This window comes from Schistocerca cancellata, chromosome 9 (genome assembly GCF_023864275.1).
Source record: "Schistocerca cancellata isolate TAMUIC-IGC-003103 chromosome 9, iqSchCanc2.1, whole genome shotgun sequence".
NCBI classification, from domain to species: domain Eukaryota; kingdom Metazoa; phylum Arthropoda; class Insecta; order Orthoptera; family Acrididae; genus Schistocerca; species Schistocerca cancellata.
The window spans coordinates 127,400,346-127,422,824 of record NC_064634.1 but is presented as its reverse complement, the minus strand read 5'-3'; positions in this window follow the sequence as shown (position 1 = coordinate 127,422,824).

Here is a 22,479-nt window from a genome sequence, read left to right as displayed (position 1 = left end):
CGATGGGTTCGATGACGGTTTGGATGTACCGTGCACTATTCAGTGTCCCCTCGACGATCACCAGTGGTGTACGGCCAGTGTAGGAGATCGCTCCCCACACCATGATGCCGGGTGTTGGCCCTGTGTGCCTCGGTCGTATGCAGTCCTGATTGTGGCGCTCACCTGCACGGCGCCAAACACGCATACGACCATCATTGGCACCAAGGCAGAAGCGACTCTCATCGCTGAAGACGACACGTCTCCATTCGTCCCTCCATTCACGCCTGTCGCGACACCACTGGAGGCGGGCTGCACGATGTTGGGGCGTGAGCGGAAGACGGCCTAACGGTGTGCGGGACCGTAGCCCAGCTTCATGGAGACGGTTGCGAATGGTCCTCGCCTATACCCCAGGAGTAACAGTGTCCCTAATTTGCTGGGAAGTGGCGGTGCGGTCCCCTACGGCACTGCGTAGGATCCTACGGTGTTGGCGTGCATCCGTGCGTCGCTGCGGTCCGGTCCCAGGTCGACGGGCACGTGCACCTTCCGCCGACCACTGGCGACAACATCGATGTACTGTGGAGACCTCACGCCCCACGTGTTGAGCAATTCGGCGGTACGTCCACCCGGCCTCCCGCATGCCCACTATACGCCCTCGCTTAAAGTCCGTCAACTGCACATACGGTTCACGTCCACGCTGTCGCGGCATGCTACCAGTGTTAAAGACTGCGATGGAGCTCCGTATGCCACGGAAAACTGGCTGACACTGACGGCGGCGGTGCACAAATGCTGCGCAGCTAGTGCCATTCGACGGCCAACACCGCGGTTCCTGGTGTGTCCGCTGTGCCGTGCGTGTGATCATTGCTTGTACAGCCCTCTCGCAGTGTCCGGAGCAAGTATGGTGGGTCTGACACACCGGTGTCAATGTGTTCTTTTTTCCATTTCCAGGAGTGTATGTATATACATTGTGTTACAAAAAGGTACGGCCAAACTTTCAGGAAACATTTCTCACACACAAATAAAGAAAAGATGTTATGTGGACATGTGTCCGGAAACGCTTAATTTCCATGTTAGAGCTCATTTTAGTTTCGTCAGTATGTACTGTACTTCCTCGATTCACCGCCAGTTGGCCCAATTGAAGGAAGGTAATGTTGACTTCGGTGCTTGTGTTGACATGGGACTCATTGCTCTTCAGTACTAGCATCAAGCACATTAGTACGTAGCATCAACAGGTTAGTGTTCATCACGAACGTGGTTTTGTAGTCAGTGCAACGTTTACAAATGCGGAGTTGGCAGATACCCATTTGACGTATAGATTAGCACGGGGCAATAGCCGTGGCGCGCTACGTTTGTATCGAGACTGGTTTCCAGAACGAAGGTGTCCCGACAGGAAAACGTTCGAAGCAATTGATCGGCGTCTTAGGGAGCACGGAACATTCCAGCCTATGACTCGCGACTGGGGAAGACCTAGAACGACGAGGACACCTGCAATGAACGAGGCAATTCTTCTTGCAGTTGACGATAACCCTAATGTCAGCGTCAGAGAAGTTGCTGCTGTACAAGGTAACGTTGACCACGTCACTGTATGGAGAGTGCTACGCGAGAACCAGTTGTTTCCGTACTATGTACAGCGTCTGCAGGCACTATCAGCAGCTGATTGGCCTCCACGGGTAAACTTCTGTGAATGGTTCATCCAACAATGTGTCAATCCTCACTTCAGTGCAAATGTTCTCTTTACGGATGAGGCTTCATCAACGTGATCAAACTGTAAATTTTCACAATCAACATGTTTGGGCTGAAGAGAATCCGCACGCAATAGTGCAATCACGTCATCAACACAGGTTTTCTGTGAACGTTTGGGTAGACATTGCTGGTGATGTCTTGAATGGGCCCCATGTTCTTCCACCTACGCTCAATGGAGCACGTTATCACGATTTCATACGAGATACTCTACCTGTGCTGCTGGAACATGTGCCTTTACAAGTACGACACAACACGTGGTTCATGCACGATGGAGCTCCTGGCACATTTCAGTCAAAGTGTTCGTACGCTTCTCAACAAGAGATTCGGTGACCGATGGATTGGTAGAGGCGGACCAATTCGGTGGCCTCCACGCTCTCCTGACCTCAACCCTCTTGACTTTCATTTATGGGGGCATTTGAAAGCTCTTGTCTACGCAACACCGGTACCAAATGTAGAGACTCTTCGTGCTCGTATTGTGGACGGCTGTGATACAATACGCCATTCTCCAGGGCTGCATCAGCGCATCAGGGATTCCATGCGACGGAGGGTGGATGCATGTATCCTCGCTAACGAAGGACATTTTGAACATTTCCTGTACCAAAGTGTTTGAAGTCACGCTGGTACGTTCTGTTGCTGTGTCTTTCCATTCCATGATTAATGTGATTTGAAGAGAAGTAATAAAATGAGCTCTAACATGGAAAGTAAGCGTCTCCGGACACGTGTCCACATAACATATTTTCTTTCTTTGTGTGTGAGGAATGTTTCCTGAAAGTTTGGCCGTACCTTTTTGTAATACCCTGTATATATATGAAAGTGCTAGATCATGGTATTACTCTCACTATATTGCAGCCTCATTCTTTCGGTGCTTGACTGTGGTTGCATTTTGTATGGCAATGCTTCAAAGTGTATCCCCAACAAAACTGGAACGCTGCAAAACCGCGCTATTAGAATCTGTTCGGGCGCTATGGAATCCACTTCGACATCTGCGCTGCTGACGGAAGCCAAACAAATGCCGTTAAAAATTCGTAAACATCTCATAGCTTAGAAATTTATGCTTCGCAGAGCAGCTGTGTTACTACTGTACCCACTTTTGCAGGGACTTCGGAAGTTCATTACCACGAGTATACAGCGCGGCGCAGAAATACCTCTAATAGCCTCCAGTTACATTTAGATACAATACGCCATTTCGCTCATACTGAACGAACAAACCTCCGATATTCAGACTTGAGTATGAAACTCTCTGCTACAAACGATCTATACAGTATCAACCAAGGCACTTATGTATTTGTCCGACAACTATCACGATAGACGCTGAAGGGACAATATCTGCATACTTCTGTACTACTACGGAAACCTCAGCTAAGTACAACTTTTCTCCTGAAAAGAGCAGCTTTAACGCTGAGGTTCTGTCAATAAGAGTGGCACTCAGATTCGCAAGCATGATATTCAGTCAGCAAGAGATTCGCAGAGCCCTCTCCAAAAATTAGATCGATCCTGGAACTTGAGAACGAACTATTACTCTTTAGATGTCCAAGAATTAATAAAACACTGTATCAAACAATATCACAGAGACTGCAGCTTTCCTAGGGCATTCGTGAACAGTACAACGAAATTGCTGATCGGTTAGCAAAGAATGATGTTACGGAAGAAATACCTGTACTGTAACTAAAGGGGCATTTGATGTCTGGTATCGATTCTTGTTTTTAAACTTAAAACTTTCACGACGACATACAACATCAGTCGTAAGAATGCGAAATGGACCCGGGTGTTACCCTGCACATCTGTACAGAACGTTTTAAACTCTCCATATTGCTAAGATCTCTCCTCAGAAGTAGCAGATCTAAATCACTAATTCACTAAATCACTAAATGACTAAATCACTAAATCTGCTCGGCTGTTCCCGCTGTTAAGTCTGAGGGCCAGACTTCGTGGGACAATCGTCAAACTGGAAATTCCCCTACCCACAAATTACACGAACCTTGCTTGACAGCCAAAAATGTGTCTCCAGATCGCAAGATACTTTCACGAGACAGACGTTAATATTTAAATTTCAGGATGTCAAAACGAGCCACAGCAACCGCAATACTTCACTGACTCCACAGCTGCACACCAGCAGCCGCTACCTGAAGAAGAACCATTTTGTAATTGTTTATTTGTGAACAGTGTTGATCTCTTGCCCGATTGGTTATTTAATTCCAGTGACGAACCTCATAACATTTATTCCGTTGAATAGTTATTGCCACTTATTAATATCCTCAGCACGAGAATGGGTGGTTTATATATTTGTGTTATCTGCAGTGATAATATTTAATTGAGAAAATAACAGACAACATGTTAGCGTAATACAGAGTAATTCCGTGATGATATTACAAACTTTTATGAGTGACGGAGAGGTGTAACTGTATCAATTTGAGGTTCGAGGTCGAAAGCCATAAGCGAAAATCGATCAGATACCTCAGACAGTCAAAAACGTGTAGCAGGACTGTTGTCGCTCAGTGTACACCTCGATATGACATTTCCCGAAAGATGGATAGGCGGAGGAGATCCTGTTCGTGGCCGGAATGAACACCGGATCTCACCCCTAATCTGTCCGCCCCGGTAGCTGAGTGGTCAGCACGACAGCACGTCAATCCTAAGGGCTCGGGTTTGATTCCCGACTGGGTCGGAGATTTTCTCCTCTCAGGGGCTGGGTGTTGTGTTGTCCTCATCATCATCATTTCATCCTCATCGACGCGCAAGTCGCCAAAGTGGCGTCAAATCGAAAGACTTGGCCCCGGCGAACGGTCTTCCCGACGGGAGGTCCTAGTCACACGACATTTACGTTTTACCCCAGATCGCACGCCACTTGATTTCTTCTTGTGAGAGTTGGTGAAAAGTCTTGTGTTCGAGAAGCCTGTCGAGAGTGAAGAAGGCCTTCTGGCAAGTATTCTCGCTTAATGTGACACAGCTCAAACGACAGTGGGAGATACGAACGGGTACAACCGAACTCTTGCAACGATGCCGTTGTAAGTAGGCTGTTTATGTTTTCTTATTGGCAACGTTACGTAGCGCTCTGTATGAAAATCACTGGCTGTGCTGTGTGCAGTCTGTGGCTAGTTTGCATTGTTGTCTGCCATTGTAGTGTTGGTCAGCTGGAAGTGAACAGCGCGTAGCGTTGCGCAGTTGGAGGTGAGCCGCTAGCAGTGGTGGATGTGGGGAGAGAAATGGCGGAGTTTTAAAATTTGTAAGACTGGATGTCATGAACTGCTATATATATTATGACTTTTGATGACTATTAAGGTAAATACATTGTTTGTTCTCTATTAAAATCTTTCATTTGCTAACCATGCCTATCAGTAGTTAGTGCCTTCCGTAGTTTGAATCTTTTATTTAGCTGGCAGTAGTGGCGCTCGCTGTATTGCAGTAGTTCGAGTAATGAAGATTTTACAGTTTTTATAAGGGGACGTTTCATATGGCGACCCTGCTAATTGTTTTGTGCTGCTGCATTGCCTCGTCTCTTAGTTTAGCATCTGAGCTCAGTAGATTTAAGTTAGCTTAAGGGGGGGTAGACTATATAAGAAACTGACTATGGACAATAGGGAAAGAATGCATTGAGAAGTTATATGAAAAAGATTTGGGCCACAATGAGTATTGTACACTGAGAAATAATTATTTTGAAAGAAATATGAATAGAATACAGAAAGTAGGTATAGATAGGACTTTTAGGGAATAATTGTGAATGAAGGGAGATCTCCAAGAAGTAAAGAAAGATTTGTTTGCAAAATACTGCAGTAAAACAAACCCCGTCCTTTCGTTTTGTATTATTCCGCTATATGTTTGTGTACCCTTGTGTATTTGTGTTCATCCTGTTTTTATGTGTTTATCTGATACGATTTATGTTGTAGAATTTTTCTAATACTCAGCTACATTCACTATGATGAGGAATACTGTTACCCTCAAATATAATTTGCATTAATATTATGTTATTTACTTTGTAAAGATGTTTAGACATTATTTATCTGTTCTGTTGCTCATGTGTGAAGTTGATCTTTTGAAAGTTATTCTGATCTTTTATGTATGTACTTATGTCATAATTCCTGTAACACTGATGTATATGTATATTTCTATTCTTTTGTAAAGCCTGTATTACTACAAATGTTATCTGTATTATTATGTTTTTAATGATGTATTTTGTACCTTTGTAATTGTATTCTTATGTTATAAAATTGTAATTGACACCAGTTCATCATATTATTAACTTGTAAGTTCCTTTTCACTGTACACGTTTCTGTTGGTCATAGTATATGGACAATATGTGAGAAGTAGGGACTGTTAGTGTTTGCACGTGTGTTAATAATTCAGCAAGGGATTGGATAACAGCATTGCTGGATCTAAGGGCAATTCCAAAAAACTTTGTGAGTGCACAAGTGGTGGTTATGGACTTGCTATATTGTCCGTAAGACTCTTCAATGGTGATTGTGCACCTGCACAGTCACAGCAGATGGCTGCTGGCCATCTCTGCAAGGACTACAGTGGGTCTGCATCTTTGATGACCCACCAATACCATTATTTCTACAAGGACTACAGTGGGTCTACACCTTTGCTGACTCAACAGTACCATTATTTCTACAAGGACTGCAGTGGGTCTGCATCTTTGATGACCCACCAATACTGTAATCTCTATCAGGACTACAGTGGGTCTGCTCTGTGATGACCTACCTACCAATATTCTTGAAAACTTCGAATGACTCTACTGTGGGTTTGCTCTGTTCTGGCCCATTACCTGTCAGCATGTCAAGAGTCAGCACTGTCCTTCCGTTGGAAGGACAACACTACTTCTTCAAGACTGCATGGAAATCCACTACTTCCATGTGCATTGTCTTTTACTGCTCAGACTTTGAGAAAAGAAACGGCAGTTTTACTGTGATGAATGATCAGGATTGTCTTTATGGACTGTGAGAAAATTTTAGCTTTTGACCAACATTGTATTAATAAGTGTGTGCATTTGATACCTTTCTTACTGTAATTATGAAAAATTTTTTCAAATCTGTATTGGCCAGTGCCCAGGGGGCTATGTAAGTAGGCTGTTTATGTTTTCTTATTGGCAACGTTACGTAGCGCTCTGTATGAAAATCACTGGCTGTGCTGTGTACAGTCTGTGGCTAGTTTGCATTGTTGCCTGCCATTGTAGTGTAGGGCAGCGGCAGCTGGATGTGAACAGCGCGTAGCGTTGCGCAGTTGGAGATGAGCCGCCAGCAGTGGTGGATGTAGGGAGAGAAATGGCGGAGTTTTGAAATTTGTAAAAATGGATGTCATGAACTGCTATGTATATTATGACTTTTGATGACGATTAAGGTAAATACATCGTTTGTTCTCTACTAAAATCTTTCATTTGCTAACTATCCCTATCAATAGTTAGTGCCTTCCGTAGTTTGAATCTTTTATTTAGCTGGCAGTAGTGGCGCTCGCTGTATTGCAGTAGTTCGAGTAATGAAGATTTTTGTGAGGTAGGTGATTTGTGAAAGGTATAGGTTAATGTTAGTCAGGGCCATTCTTTTGTAGGGATTTTTGAATGTCAGATCGCGTTGCGCTAAAAATATTGTGTGTCAGTTTAAGCACAGTCATGTACAATTTTTCTAAGGGGACGTTTCACCGTGCCTGGATTGACGCTGGGAGACGCCATTTTGATCAATTGTTGTAAATACAGTGAGGTGAAAAAAGTCCTGGGATACCTTCTAATATCGTGTCGGACGTCCTATTAACCGGCGTAGGTCAGCAGTTCGACATCGTTGGAAGTCCCCTGCAGAAATATTGAGCCATGCTGCCTCTATAGCCGTCCGTAACTGCGAAAGTGTTGCCGGTGCAGAATTTTGTGCACAAACTGACCTCTCGATTATATGCCATAAACGTTCCGGTGATCCGGATGGCCAAAATCATTCGCTCGAGCTGTCCAGAATGTTCTTCAAACCGATCACCAACAGCTGTGGCCCAGTGACATGTTTGGGAACATGAGATTCATGAGTGGCTGCAAATGGTCTCCAAGTAGCCAGAAATAATATTTCCCAGTCAATAATAGGTACAGTTGGACCAGAGCACCCAGTGCATTCCAGGTAAACACAGCCATTATCGAGCCACCAACAGCTTGACAACATAGGTCCATGGCTTCATGGGATCTGCACCACACTCGACCCCTACCGTCAGCTCTTATCAACTGAAATCGGGACTCATCTGACAAGTCCACAGCTTTCCGATAGTCTAGGTTCCAACCGATATGGTCACAAGCCGAGGTGAGGCGTTACAGGCGATGTCGTGCTGTTAGCAAAGGCACTCGCGTCACTCGACTGCTGTCATATCTCATTACCGCCACATTTTGCTTCACTGTCCTAACGGATTTCTTCGTCGTACGTTCCACATTGCATTCTGCAGTTCCTTTCACGTAGTGTTGCTTGTCTGTTAGTACTGACGACTCCATGCAAACCCTCTCGGTCGTTAAGTGAAGGCCGTCGGCCACTGCATTGTCCGTGGTGAGAACTAATGCCTGAAGTTTAGTATTCTCGTCACACTCTTGACACTGTGGATCTGTTCTTGTTGTTGTGGTCTTCAGTCCTGACACTGGTTTGATGCAGATCTCCATGCTACTCTATCCTGTGCAAGCTTCTTCATAGCCCAGTACGTACTGCAGCCTACATCCTTCTGTATCTGCTTAGTGTATTCATCTCTTGTTCTCCCTCTACGATTTTTACCCTCCACGCTGCCCTCCAATACTAAATTGGTGATCCCTTGATGCCTCAGAACGTGTCCTACCAACCGATCCCTTCTTCTAGTCAAGTTGTGCCACAAACTCCTCTTCTCCCCAATCCTATTCAATACCTCCTCATTAATTATGTGATCTACCCATCTAATCTTCAGCATTCTTCTGTAGCACCACATTTCGAAAGCTTCTATTCTCTTCTTGTCCAAACTGTTTATCGTCCATGTTTCACTTCCATACATGGCTACACTCCATACGAATACTTTCAGAAACGACTTCCTGACACTTAAATCTATACTCGATGTTAACAAATTTCTCTTCTTCAGAAACGTTTTCTTTGCATTGCCAGTCTACATTTTATGTCCTCTCTACTTCGACCATCATCAGTTATTTTGTAACACCCCACCCGTCACTTCGATGGTTTTGGCGTGTGTTCACCCCAACTGATTGACTAACAGATCAACAGAGAGTGCAAAACTCCCGCAATATCGGATAACGCAAAAGCCTAATATGGCCCTGTGACTCCTGATTGAACTGCGGTGGCAGTGTTGACATTAATTTATTCAGAATTGATCACATTTAATTAAAAAGGGGTGCACATTGACGTTATTTCCAGGTATTGAACACCAGAAGCAAATGTTGAAAATAAAATTAATTAAGAAAGAGGCTTGGGATTTCAACTACTTGATTGAAAACAGATGCAGTCGATTGGCACAAATATATTTTAACTCCTGACCTTCAATCATCACATTTCAAGACTATCCTATCAGGGAGTGGTAATAAATTGCGTTTGCGTGGAGTAAAGCGCGGTAACTCAAAAGTAATTCCTATGGACTGACCCAGGCATAATGTGAAGTGCGAGAAGAATTCTACAATACACGGCCCATGAAACCCTCGTGGAAACTTTGCCGACGTGATCCAACAAATTAACCAGTGGCCGTAGCGGGTGCAATATCACTGAATACAGCGTGGCGGAGCGTCGTCGTTGTGCGGACGTCGGCCGACCTCGTGGTGCTGCAAGGCTGCGCTCGTCTATTCACTCCTAGCTATCTTGTTCAGTACATAGCTGAACCAAAACTTTCTATCACCAAGCTCAATCATTCAATTTGCTAAGTCCTAAACTGCAGAGATGTTCACTTTTTCTCAGGCAAGCTGAGTAAAGAACGCCACATCCACACTCTAGGCAATCTGGGAACGGAAGACCTCTACGGAGACTTCTCACAGTCCGCTCTTCACCTCGGTTTCCCCTCCAGCAAACTCACTTACGCCAATTGCAGTGCAAGTCGTGTTAATTATGTGTCGCTTTCCAGCGCCGACCAGTGCCTGCTCTGGGAAGTGAACAAATTCCCACAAAATTTCCCTTCCTCTCAACTTCTGCTATTCCGCTCCTCCCATGCCACCCATCAAGGTTAGTGTCTGCACAAACACCAATTTTTCCGGAATTCTGACTCCGAGGAGAGTACTTCAAATTCCTTGGTCCTACGTTCCCATCGGAGGCCGGCGTATTTCATGCTGTCGCTCTTCACCTGATTTATTTCACGCTCTGTGGACCGTGAATTCAGTGTGAAGCTGCTATAGTCACGAACACGCATATTTTGACCTCTGTTGTCTGTTCCACCATAGCTTTGCGCGGCTTTCTCGCATGTTTCACAGAAAATGGGACGACGGACATTTATCAACAGGTGTACAAGTTCTCCGTCTGTTTCCCAGTACAGCAGCATGGAGTTGGGGTCAACCACCCACTCACTGTCACTCATCTTAAGGCGGCTGGAGGCCGCGCCGCGTTACCGCTTTCTCAGAGCTTGAGCCGCCCTAAGCTGCCTATTGTCGCTTCCCTTTGCCGTTTCCCAGCTGGCCACGGTCGACTCTAAATGCTTTCCTGGGGTAAACTAGAGTCGTTTCCACAAAGTTTTCATCTCATGTGAATTACTTTAAAACCATCACCCGACATTAATTATTCCAATACGTCCATACTATACCCTCTACAAGATGCATTGTGCCTTATCAGTCATTTTTTGTTCAGCCCTACTGTTCGCTCAACGTGAGTTAGGTGATCTTTAATGACTTCATGTAAGGGGCATAGTTCTTGCCATCTTACAATTTTGCTCCCCAAATAGCAAAACTCCTTTTCTACTTTAAGTGTCTCATTTCCTAATCTAATTCCCTCACCATCACCCGACTTCATTTGACTACATTCCATTATCCTCGTTTTGCTTTTGTTGATGTTCATCTTATATTCTCCTTTAAAGACACTGCCCATTCCGTTCAGCTGCTCTTCCAAGTCCTTTACTGTCTCTGACAGAATTACAATGTCATCGGCGAATCTCAAAGTTTTTGTTTCTTCTCCATCGATTTTAATACCTACTCTGAACAATTCTTTTGTTTCCTTTATTGCTTGCTCAATATACAGATTGAATAACATCGGGGATAGGCTACAACCCTGTCTCACTCCCTTCCCAACCACTGCTTCCCTTTCATATCCCTCGACTCTTATAACTGCCATCAGGTTTCTGTACAAATTGTAAATAGCCTTTCGCTCCCTGTATTTTACCCGTGCCACCTTCAGAATTTGAAAGAGAGTATTCCAATCAACGTTGTCAAAAGCTTTCTCTAAGTCTACAAATGCTAGAAACGTAGGTTTGTCGCTCCTTAATCTTTCTTCTAAGATAAGTCGTAAGGTCAGTATTCCCTCCCGTGTTCCAATATTTCTACGGAATCCAAACTGATCTTCGCCGAGGTCAGCTTCTACCAGTTTTTCCATTCATCTGTAAAGAATTCGCGTTAGTATTTTGCAGCCGTGACTTATTAAACTGGTAGTTCGGTAATTTTCACATCTGTCAACGCCTGCTTTCTTTGGGATTGGAATTATTATATTCTTCTTGAAGTCTGAGGGCATTTCGCCTGTCTCATACATTTTGCTAACCAGATGTTAGAGTTTTGTCATGACTGTCTCTCCCAAGGCCGTCAGTAGTTCTAATGGAATGTTGTCTACTCCCGGGGCCTTGTTTCGACTCAGGTCTTTCAGTGCTCTGTCAAACTCTTCACGCATTATCGTGTCTCCCATTTCATCTTCATCTACATTCTCTTCCCTTTCTATTACATTACCCTCAAGTACATCGCCCTTGTATAGTCCTTCTATATACTCCTTCCACCTTTCTGCTTTTTCTTCTTTACTTAGAACTGGGTTTCCATCTGAGCATTTGATATTCACACAAGTGGTTCTCTTTTCTCCAAAGGTCTCTTTAATTTTCCTGTAGGCAGTATCTATCTTACCCCTAGTGAGAATAAGCCCCTACATCCTTTCATTTGTCCTCTAGCCATGCCTGCTTAGCCATTTTGCACTTCCTGGCGTGGGCTTTGTTTCCATCTTGGCTACAATAATGCGTTCACTATGTTGTTTGTAGTAGCTTACCCGAACTCCTATTTTTATTCATTATTAAACCTACTCCTGCATTACCCCTATTTGATTTTGTATTTATAACCCTGTATTCACCGGACCGAAAGTCTTGTTCCTCTTGCCACCGAACTTCACTAATTCTCACTATATCTAACTTTAACCTATCCATTTCCCTTTTTAAATTTTCTAATCTATCTGCCCGATTAAGGGATCTGACATTCCACGCTCCGATCCGTAGAACGCCAGTTTTCTTTCTCCTGATAACGACGTCCTCTTGAGTAGTCCCCGCCTGGAGATCCGAATGGGGGACTATTTTACCTCCGGAATATTTTACCCAAGAGGACGCCATCATCATTTATCCAAACAGTAAAGATGCATGCCCTGGGGAAAAACTACGGCCGTAGTTTCCCCTTGCTTTCAGCCGTTCGCAGTACCAGCACAGCAAGGCTGTTTTGGTTAGTGTTACAAGGCCAGATCAGTCAATCATCCAGACTGTTGCCCCTGCAACTACTGAAAAGGCTGCTGCCCCTCTTCAGGAACCACACATTTGTCTGGCCTCTCAACAAATACCCCTCCGTTGTGGTTGCACCTACGGTATGGCCATCTGTATCGCTGAGGCACGCAAGCCTCCCCACCAACGGCAAGGACTATGGTTCGTGGGGGTGGGGGACTGTGGATCTAGGAATACTGAATTCCCTAACGTTTTCTGAAATAGAATGTTCGATGCCACTAGCTCCAACTTCCATTTCGCGGCCAAGGTCTGTTCATTCCCGTCGTGTGGCCATAACCACGTTGAAAACCTTTTCCCGTGAATCATGTGAGTAAAGTGACAGCTCTGCCCTTTTGTACGCGATACTACCGCCGTCTGGGTATGTTCATATCGCTATCCCACGACTGTCGTCAGCTCAGTTACAACAGCTTGTAAAACTTGTGAAGGTAAATGGAATTCGTTATTACTGTACCGTTAGACGTAGAATTTCCAGTCACTGTTATATCAAGCTACGTGCGCCGTTACTAGTCCATCGACAGGAGAAATTATCTCAGTATATTACCGAGCGAGGTGGCACAGTGGCTAGCACACTGGACTGGCGTCCGGCCATCCTGATTTAGGTTTTCCGTGATTTCCCTAAATCGCTCCAGGGTGCCGGGATGGTTCCTTTGAAAGGGCACGGCTGACTTCCTTCCCCGTCCTTCCCTAATCCGATGAGACCGATTACCTCGCTGTCTGTCTCCTCCCCCCAAACAACTCAACTCAACCCCTCAGTATATTGGCGAGTATTCAGTGCGAATGATCATGGTCCTGAAGACGGGGTTCTTAGTTGGAATGCTGCTCGAGGCTAAGGCAGAACTTGAGTAGATTTTCGCTTGTAACTTTCGACACCGTAGTTTCCGGACTATGGTGTCTCACTTCAGACTAATAGATTTACATAAATTTTTGGACAACATGGTTGTGGAGATGAAGCAGCGATTAGTAAGATTAATCAATTATTCAGAAACAGTCTTAATCGCATTTATTATTATTATACCGCCAACCGGTTTCAACCCGACGTAGGGGTCATCATCTGGGCGTTTACGCCATTGGTCGACTGCTGGTGATGTCACTCCTGTCTACATAACGGTTTGAAACCGGTTGGCGGTATAATAATAATAAATGCGATTAAGACTGTTTCTGAATAATTGATAGATTTACAGTTCTCCATCGTCCCTGGAAGTTTGTATCGTCATCACTGAATTGCCCTGTATATTAAATAACAGTGTAAAGGGCTACATAGCGGGGCAGCTAGAGGCAAAATAAGTATAAAAAATAAAAAAGTAAATAAAAGTCTCTAGAGTGTTAGACTCTACTGCGGAAATAATCGCATAAATGCTTTGATTTGAAACAGGAAAGAAACAGCCTAAACTGGAACATCAGTCGCCGGTTTCAGGAAAATGAATTATTATTGCCGGCTTTTCCTGTCAAGTTTCATCACAAAAAACGCAACACTGATTGCCGAGCAAAGATTGGATGCATAGCAGACTGAATCGTGACACAACATGGGGACACGAGAGTGCGCATGCGTACTGTTAAACCCTGCCTAGTCGTCGAATGTGGGGTTTCTAGGTTTGCTTTCTCGGATGGCTAGGCAACCTTCAAACAAATTGTATTAATGAGTTTTATTATAAAATGAGCAATTACAGTAATTAACTTTGTGTTACACAGATGTGTCGCAAACAAAGGGCGACATACGAAATAATCAGGTTTCTTCAGTATAATACACTACTGGCCATTAAAATTGCTACACCACGAAGATGACGTGCTACAGACGCGAAATTTCACCGACAGGAAGGAGATGCTGTGATACGCAAATGATTAGCTTTTCAGAGCATTCACACGAGGTTGGCGCCGGTGGCGACACCTACAACGTGCTGACATGAGGAAAGTTCCCAACCGATTTCTCATAAACACAGTTGACCGGCGTTGCCTGGTGAAACGTTGTTGTGATGCCTCGTGTAAGGAGTAGAAATGAGTACCACCAAGACTTTGATAAAGGTCGGATTGTAGCCTATCGCGATTGCGGTTTATCGTATCGCGACACTGCTGCTCGCGTTGGTCGAGATCCAATGACTGTTAGCACAATATGGAATCGGTGGGTTCAGGAGGGTAATACGGAACGCTGTGCTGGTTCCCAACGGCCTCGTATCACTAGCAGTCGAGATGACAGGCATCTTATCCGCATGGCTGTAACGGATCGTGCAGCCACGTCTCGATCCCTGGGCCAACACGTGGGGACGTTTGCAAGACAACAACCATCTGCACGAACATTTCGACGACGTTTGCAGCAGCATGCACTATCAGTTCGGAGACCATGGCTGCGGCTACCCTTGACGCTTCATCACAGACAGGAGCGCCTGCGTTGGTGTACTCAACGACGAACCTAGCTGCACGAATGGCAAAACCATGTGTTCGGATGAATCCAGGTTCTGTTTGCAGCATTATGACGGTCGCATCCGTGTTTGGCGACATCGCTGTGAACACACATTGGAAGCGTGTACTCGTCATTGCCATGCTGGCGTATCACCCAGCGTGATGGTATGGGGTGCCATTGGTTACACGTCTCGGTCACCTCTTGTTCGCACTGACGGCACTTTGAACAGTCGACGTTACATTTCAGATGTGTTACGACTCGTGAGTCTACCCTTCATTGGATCCCTGCGAAACCCTACATTTCAGTAGGATAATGCACGACCGCATGTTGCAGGTCCTGTACGGGCCTTTCTGGATACCGGAAATGATCGACTGCTGCCCTGGCCACTACATTCTCGAAATCTCTCACCAATTGAAAACGTCTGGTCAATGGTGGCCGAGCAACTGGTTCGTCAAAATACGCCAGTCACTACTCTTGATGAACTGTGGTATCGTGTTGAAGCTGCATGGGCAGCTGTACCTGTACACGCTATCCAAGCTCTGTTTGACTCAATGCCCAGGCGTATCAAGGCCATTATCACGGCCAGAGGTGGTTATTCTGGGTACTGATTTCTCAGGATCTATGCACCCAAATTGCATGAAAATATAATCACATGTCAGTTCTGGTATAATATATTTGTCCAATGAATACCCATTTATCATCTGCATTTCTTCTTGGTGTAGCATTTTTAATGGCTAGTAGTGTAACTCCTAAGTCTGGTACATTGAGGGTTCAAGCGAAGTAATGAGCTTTGACGCTTCTATGCAAGTCGCTAGTCTTGAGGCTGATGCTCGACTGGGCTTTCACCAGTCAGGAGGGATGCTTACGTCGTCTTCACAGAGAGGCCGCTGCTGTCGCGTTGTCTTCCTGGAGCGAAGTCCGGTCAGCGTGCTGTTGGCTGACTTCTTCTCACAGCCATCTCTGCTCTATCGTTCCCGACTGGCGATCCGGCACTTGACTTAACATCATAATACGTACACTAATTTTCGCTCATGCTCTGTTGTGCCCATGCGTCTGCACCTCCACACGAGGAAAGAGGCGTCATATAGACATTCCTGTAGGGTCGTTTGTTTTTGTCGGTAACTGAGAGCTGATGAACGGTTTTCGTGAATTCGTGTAAGCTGTGCTGCGGAGAGGGATTTACCAATCATGATGAACGATGTGGTACTGAAACGTCCCCTTAGAACAATTTATACACGACTGTGCTTAACCTGACACACAATATTATTTAGCGCAACGCAATCTGACTTTCAAAAATCCCTACAAAAGAATGGCCCTGACTAACATTAAACTACACCTTTCAGAAATCACTTACCTCACAAAAATCTTCATTACTCGAACTACTGCAATACAGCGAGCACCACTACTGCCAGCTAAATAAAAGATTCAAACTACAGAAGGCATTAACTACTGATAGGGATAGTTAGCAAATGAAAGATATTAATAGAGAACAAACAATGTATTTACCTTAATAGTCATAATATACACTCCTGGAAATGGAAAAAAAGAACACATTGATACCGGTGTGTCAGACCCACCATACTTGCTCCGGACACTGCGAGAGGGCTGTACAAGCAATGATCACACGCACGGCACAGCGGACACACCAGGAACCGCGGTGTTGGCCGTCGAATGGCGCTAGCTGCGCAGCATTTGTGCACCGCCGCCGTCAGTGTCAGCCAGTTTGCCGTGGCATACGGAGCTCCATCGCAGTCTTTAACACTGGTAGCATGCCGCGACAGCGTGGACGTGAACCGTATGTGCAGTTGACGGACTTTGAGCGAGGGCGTATAGTGGGTATGCGGGAGGCCGGGTGGACGTACCGCCGAATTGCTCAACTAGCCACAGACTGCACACAGCACAGCCAGTGATTTTCATATAGAGCGCTACGTAACTTTGCCAATAAGAAAACATAAACAGCCTACTTACAGTACTGTCGTATTAGCCTCGTTCAGGAACTAGACACTTTCCTTTAATGTTAGATATTCTCCCCCTAGCATCAGCTAGGAAACAGTAATGCTATAGTCATGCCCCTCTGGCAGCACTTTCGACAGAAGTACAACGGGCGAAAGAAGGACGTGATCAATGAGGTTGCCTGCATATGAGTCAGGTGCCAACCATTCAGATTCAAAGATTTCACTGGCTGAGACGCTTGAACGTTTAAAGAATTTTGTGAGTTGCTTGAAGCCCACGAAATCTGGGAGTTGCCCAATAGGCGTCTGGAGCAGTAGGCAAACTATGGGCCCTCAGGGGTAAAAATGCTGTTTGATGGTCTTACTGTTTTCTGATATCTGATGTTCCTATTTCAAGGTGATCCACAGAATTTTTCATTTAGTACGACAAGTTTAAAAGAATTTTTAAGTACGTTTCCATGTCAGAGTGGAATTCTTAATTGTGATTCCAGGTTTTGTGGCAAAAAATCTTGAAATCTTGTTGGGAGTAATTAAATTGTCACTTGACAATGACTGTTGAAGTAGTTCCTGATTTATCCCTGTCTCGCATGTCAAAGTGACTAACGCTATTACATCTTATGGTGCACTGTATCTTAATTGCCGCTTCACTTGTGTGGGTGGAGAGACAGATCTCCAGTTACTCATGTAAATTCATCTCGTGTCCGTCTTGCATGTGTAGGCAGTGAAGCTGTCTCTGTATGTTAATGAATATGTCCCTTGTTTCCAACATTGCATTCCATACTACCTGTCAGAAGCATTTATGTGTTCATTAAAGCTTTTATACACCGGTGCCAAATTTGCCTGCTGAGCACAGCTCACTTTGCATACACCTGAGTGATTAGTCTTACATCAGTGTGCAAAACCTAGCGATGGAAGTAACTCTACATCTACATCTACACCTACATGGATACTCTGCAAATCACATTTAAGTGCCAGGCACAGGGTTCATTGAACCACCTACACAGTTCTCTATTATTCCAATCTCGTATAAAGCGCGGAAGGAATAAACACCTCTGATTGCCCTTATTTTATCGTGGTGATCGTTCCTCCCTATGTAGGTCGGTGGCAGCAAAATATTTTCGCATTCAGAGGAGAAAGTTGGTGATTGGAATTTCGTGAGAATATTCCGTCGTAACGAAAAACGCCTTTCTTTTAATGATGTCCAGACCCAAATCCTGTATCATTCCTGTGACACTCTCTCCCATATTTCGCGATAATACAAAACGTGCTGTCTTTATTTGAACTTTTTCGATGTCCTCCGTCAGTCCTATCTGGTAAGGATCCCACGCCGCGCAACAGTATTCTAAAAGCGTCAGGCATGATGTCTCAGTGCCAAGTCGCACAGCTAGCTGAAACTTCGACCATATACAGAAAAAGCTGCTACCGTGTAGTACAAGAGACTGCCTACACTACGCTTGTCCGACCACTTTTAGAATACTGCTACGCGGTGTGGGATCCTTACCAGATAGGACTGACGGAGTACATCGAAAAAGTTCAAAGAAGGGCAGCACGTTTTGTATGAGAGGCACCCACATGCCTTGCTCATACTGTGGCATCAAGCAGTCAGGCCTGTAAGATGAGTGGTCTGCCAAGCGAGTGGATTCATTCTTATTTATCGAGTAACATGAACTCTCGTACTCACAATTAAGTTACAAATTACCCTCCTGTATGAATATTACGCAACGGAAACGCACATCTGACTATCAGTAATTTACAGAACTCTGACTGTTCACTACGCACTGGCAATACCACATTTTCTTTCTTATTTAACAGCTTTGATCAACACGTGGCCATCGCACTGAATATGAATGGCGCACACATTATAAATTCTGGATATCATGACAACATACAATTCGAAGGAAAAGGCCACCAATATTTTTCTTTTCACTATCTTATTTATTCCGATAAATTGTATAACCTAAACACACAAATTCTATAATCTACAACAATAACACATGAGAAATTCCGCCCAGTGGGCATGGCTTTACATTGGTGATTCTCTCTCTTATGGTCTTGTAATTATTTAATGCTACAGTGCACTTTCTGGATAGGATGGTGGATCTTATTCTATATCTCACACTTCGACTCTCACAACCATCATCACGAAACTTTCCTCCAGACCGAGCGGTACAAAAGGAACATGCATAACCCACTACCTCTGAAACTACCTTGCTACTCTCCCATGCAAACCACACATACTTAAATTACATGACATACACCACACTGCAACATGGAATACGACAAAAGGAATAATCACAACATTATAATCACATCACTTTCAGCTTTCCCACTTCAATTTAAATTCATCCCAGTTTCACACGACACTGCCCCACTTCGTAACTTTTCTTTCCTACTACGAACTCTGGACGTTATATGCACGTCTTCCTGTACAATGCAAGCCAAGTGGCGTTGCTGGATAGACGGATGACTCACCTTGCTTCTCTCTCAGAGTATTATAGTTTGAATCAAACGTCACACGGAAACACAACACGCAAAGTAATATTAGGAACGTATTCATCACACACGCGAGTCCTCAACTGATACCATGGACGACTACTTCTCTTTATCTTTTGTCTCATACACAGATTGAGACTCACACAGTACTCACCACGTGGAAGTACTCGTCTCTAATTTCAAGTCCTGCACACGCCATTTCTTAAATATTTCCAACTTATAGTACACACGCTAGTAATTCAGCTTAACTTAAGCACTCGGAAGTATTTCAACTTATTGCTACACGTGGTTTCATTGTGTCCGTTGGTCACTTGCGAAGATTACTACGATCCCATTAATATTACCTGCCTGACATTTAATTCTCCCCACAAAAGTTCCTGAAATAGAGAAATTATTATTCTAAACTACTCTTAAGTATTTCACATGCATACCATGTCACCACTCTTTTGTCCTTACGGAGCACGCCTAAGACAGGTCTTACCAACACTAGATCCAGCGGCAGAGTGCTGAAACATGGCCGTTCTTCAGGTCCTCTCGCACCTCTGCCGAAGTGGGGGAAGACCATGCTACCGTATTGGTCAGCCACATTTCAGGCGCTCAAAGCTCCGGTAAGTTTCATCGCTTTGGTTCCACCAAAGGTGGCCAAAGGATCGTCTCAAAGATGATCATATATTCACATTCACTATCTGCGGTTAGCAGACGATCATACATTTATTCATTTCACAGATCTCACCAAACTGGATGTAGGGATATATTTTGTGGGAGTGCACATGTGATCAATTAAATAAACAAATTGTCATTCTTTCCCACACTGGTATCCGGCTTCGCTGTATTAATTGAAATTGAGTTATTTTTACAAAAAATATGTTGTACTGACAAGAATAACGAAGAATGTTGTACCTATTTTCAATATCGGGCGGTACTGTACCCTTTCGTGTATTATCCCGAAAGAGAGAGTGTCACTGAAATGATACAGGATTTGGGATGGGCACCATTAAAACAATGGCGTTTCTCGTTGCCGAGGTATCTCCTCACGAAATTCCAATGAGCAACTTTCTCCTCAGAATGCGAAAATATTTTGTTGATGCCGACATACATAGGGAGAACTACATAGAGAGAAACGATCACCATGATGTAATAAAGAGGATTAGAGCTCGCATGGGAAGATATAGGTGTTCGCTGTTTCCGCGCGCTATTCGAGATTGGAATAGTAGAGAATTGTGAAGATGGTTAGATGAATCCTCTGCCAGGCATTTAAATGTGATTTGCAGAGTGTCCATGTAGATGTAGCTGTAGATGTAGATGTAGATGTAGATGAGGGAGATAACTGAAAGAAATATGCAATGAGGCGAAGAGAGAGGACACTTTTATTCAAAGACAATAATTCCACTGAATCATCGCGATTTAGCGTGGTTCCCTGGACATTACAAAATGCGGGACAGATTGGTAAGGAATTTTGTAGTGGAGCGTTCCATTTCGCCGGCCGTTGTGGCCGAGCGGTTCTAGGCGCTTCAGTCCGGAACTGCGCTGCTGCTACGGTCGCAGTTTCGAATCCTGCCTCGGGCATGGATGTGTGTAATGTCCTTAGGTTAGTTAGGTTTAAGTAGTTTTAACAAGGGAACCTCCTCATCGCACCCCCCCTCAGATTTAGTTATAAGTTGGCACAGTGGACAGGCCTTGAAAAACTGAACACAGATCAATCGAGAAAACAGGAAGAAGTTGTGTTGAACTATGAAAAAAATAAGCAAAATATACAAACTGAGTTGTCCATGCACAAATAAGCAACATCAAGGATAATGTGAGCTCAGGAGCGCCGTGGCCCCGTGATTAGCGTGAACAGGTGCGGAACAAGAGGTCCTTGGTTGAAGTCTTCCCTCAAGTCAGAAGTTTAATTTTTTATTTTCAGACAATTATTATCCGTCCGTCCGATGCGAGGTAACTGCACCGTAGTATGGGGTCGCTACACCTAAACAAATTCTTATGTTTTCATCACTTTTTTGGGAGTGATGATTATCACATTCACAAGAAAACCTAAATCGGGCAAGGTAGAACAATCCTTTTACCCATTCGCCAAGTGTACAAGTTAGGTGGGTCGACAACATATTCCTGTCATGTGACGCACATGCCGTCACCAGTGTCGTATGGAATACATCAGACGTGTTTTCCTGTGGAGGAATCGGTTGAACTATGACCTTGCGATCAAATGTTTTCGGTTCCCATTGGATAGGCAGGTCCTTTCTTCTACTAATCGCACGGTTTTTCGGTGCGGTCGCAAAACACAGACACTAAACTTATTACAGTGAACAGAGACGTCAATGAACGAACGGACGGATCACAACTTTGCGAAAATAAAGTAAGTAAAATCCTCACTTGACGGAAGACTTGAACCTAGGACCTCTCATTCCGCAGCTGCTCACGCTAACCACGGCACCACGGCGCTCCTGAGCTCACACTTTCCTTGATGTTGCCTATGTTGCGCACGCACTACTCAGTTTGTATATTTTACTAATTTTTTCCATAGTTCCACACAACTTCTTCCTGTTTTCTCGATTGACCTGTGTTCAGTTTTTCAAGACCTATCCACTGTGCCAACTTATAAATAAATCTGAGGGGGGTGCGATGGGGAGGTTCCCTTGTAAGTTCAAGGGCATTGGTAACCCCAGATGTTAAGTGCCATAGTGCTCAGAGCCGTTTGAACCATTTGAATGTTCCATTTCTCCGCCAGCGCGGCTGACATCTGCTGGCTGGTCTTTGCGCTTGTGATCGTGCTGCAGTACGTCCTCACAACGCATCTGAAGAGTGCTCAGTGGGATTTAAGTCGTGGGAGCGAACAGGCCAGTTCATTCGCCGAATATCCTCTCGTTCCAAGAGCTGCTCCACAACCAGAGTTTGACGAGGTCGCCCGCTGTCATCCTTAAGAAATGAAGTTAGAATCGAAAGCGCCCTTGAAAAGGACGCACATGCTGAAGCAGTACAGCATCACAATAACGTTGACCGTTGAGTGTGCGGTGTTCAAAGATCTGGAGGTCGGGACGTACATACAACATTGTACCTCCCCACCCCATAATGCACGGTCCACCAAAACGACCATGTTCGGCAATACTGGACGTGCCCTTATTTGGAGATAGACGGGGACATCAAATACTCCCAGATTATCGAAGATGATCGTTGTGGACGAACAGATATTATGGTGTGGGTAGGAATAACAGTCCTTCAGCCGCTTTCAAAATGGTTCAAATTTTGGCTCTAAGTACTGTGGGACTTAACATCTGAGGTCATCAG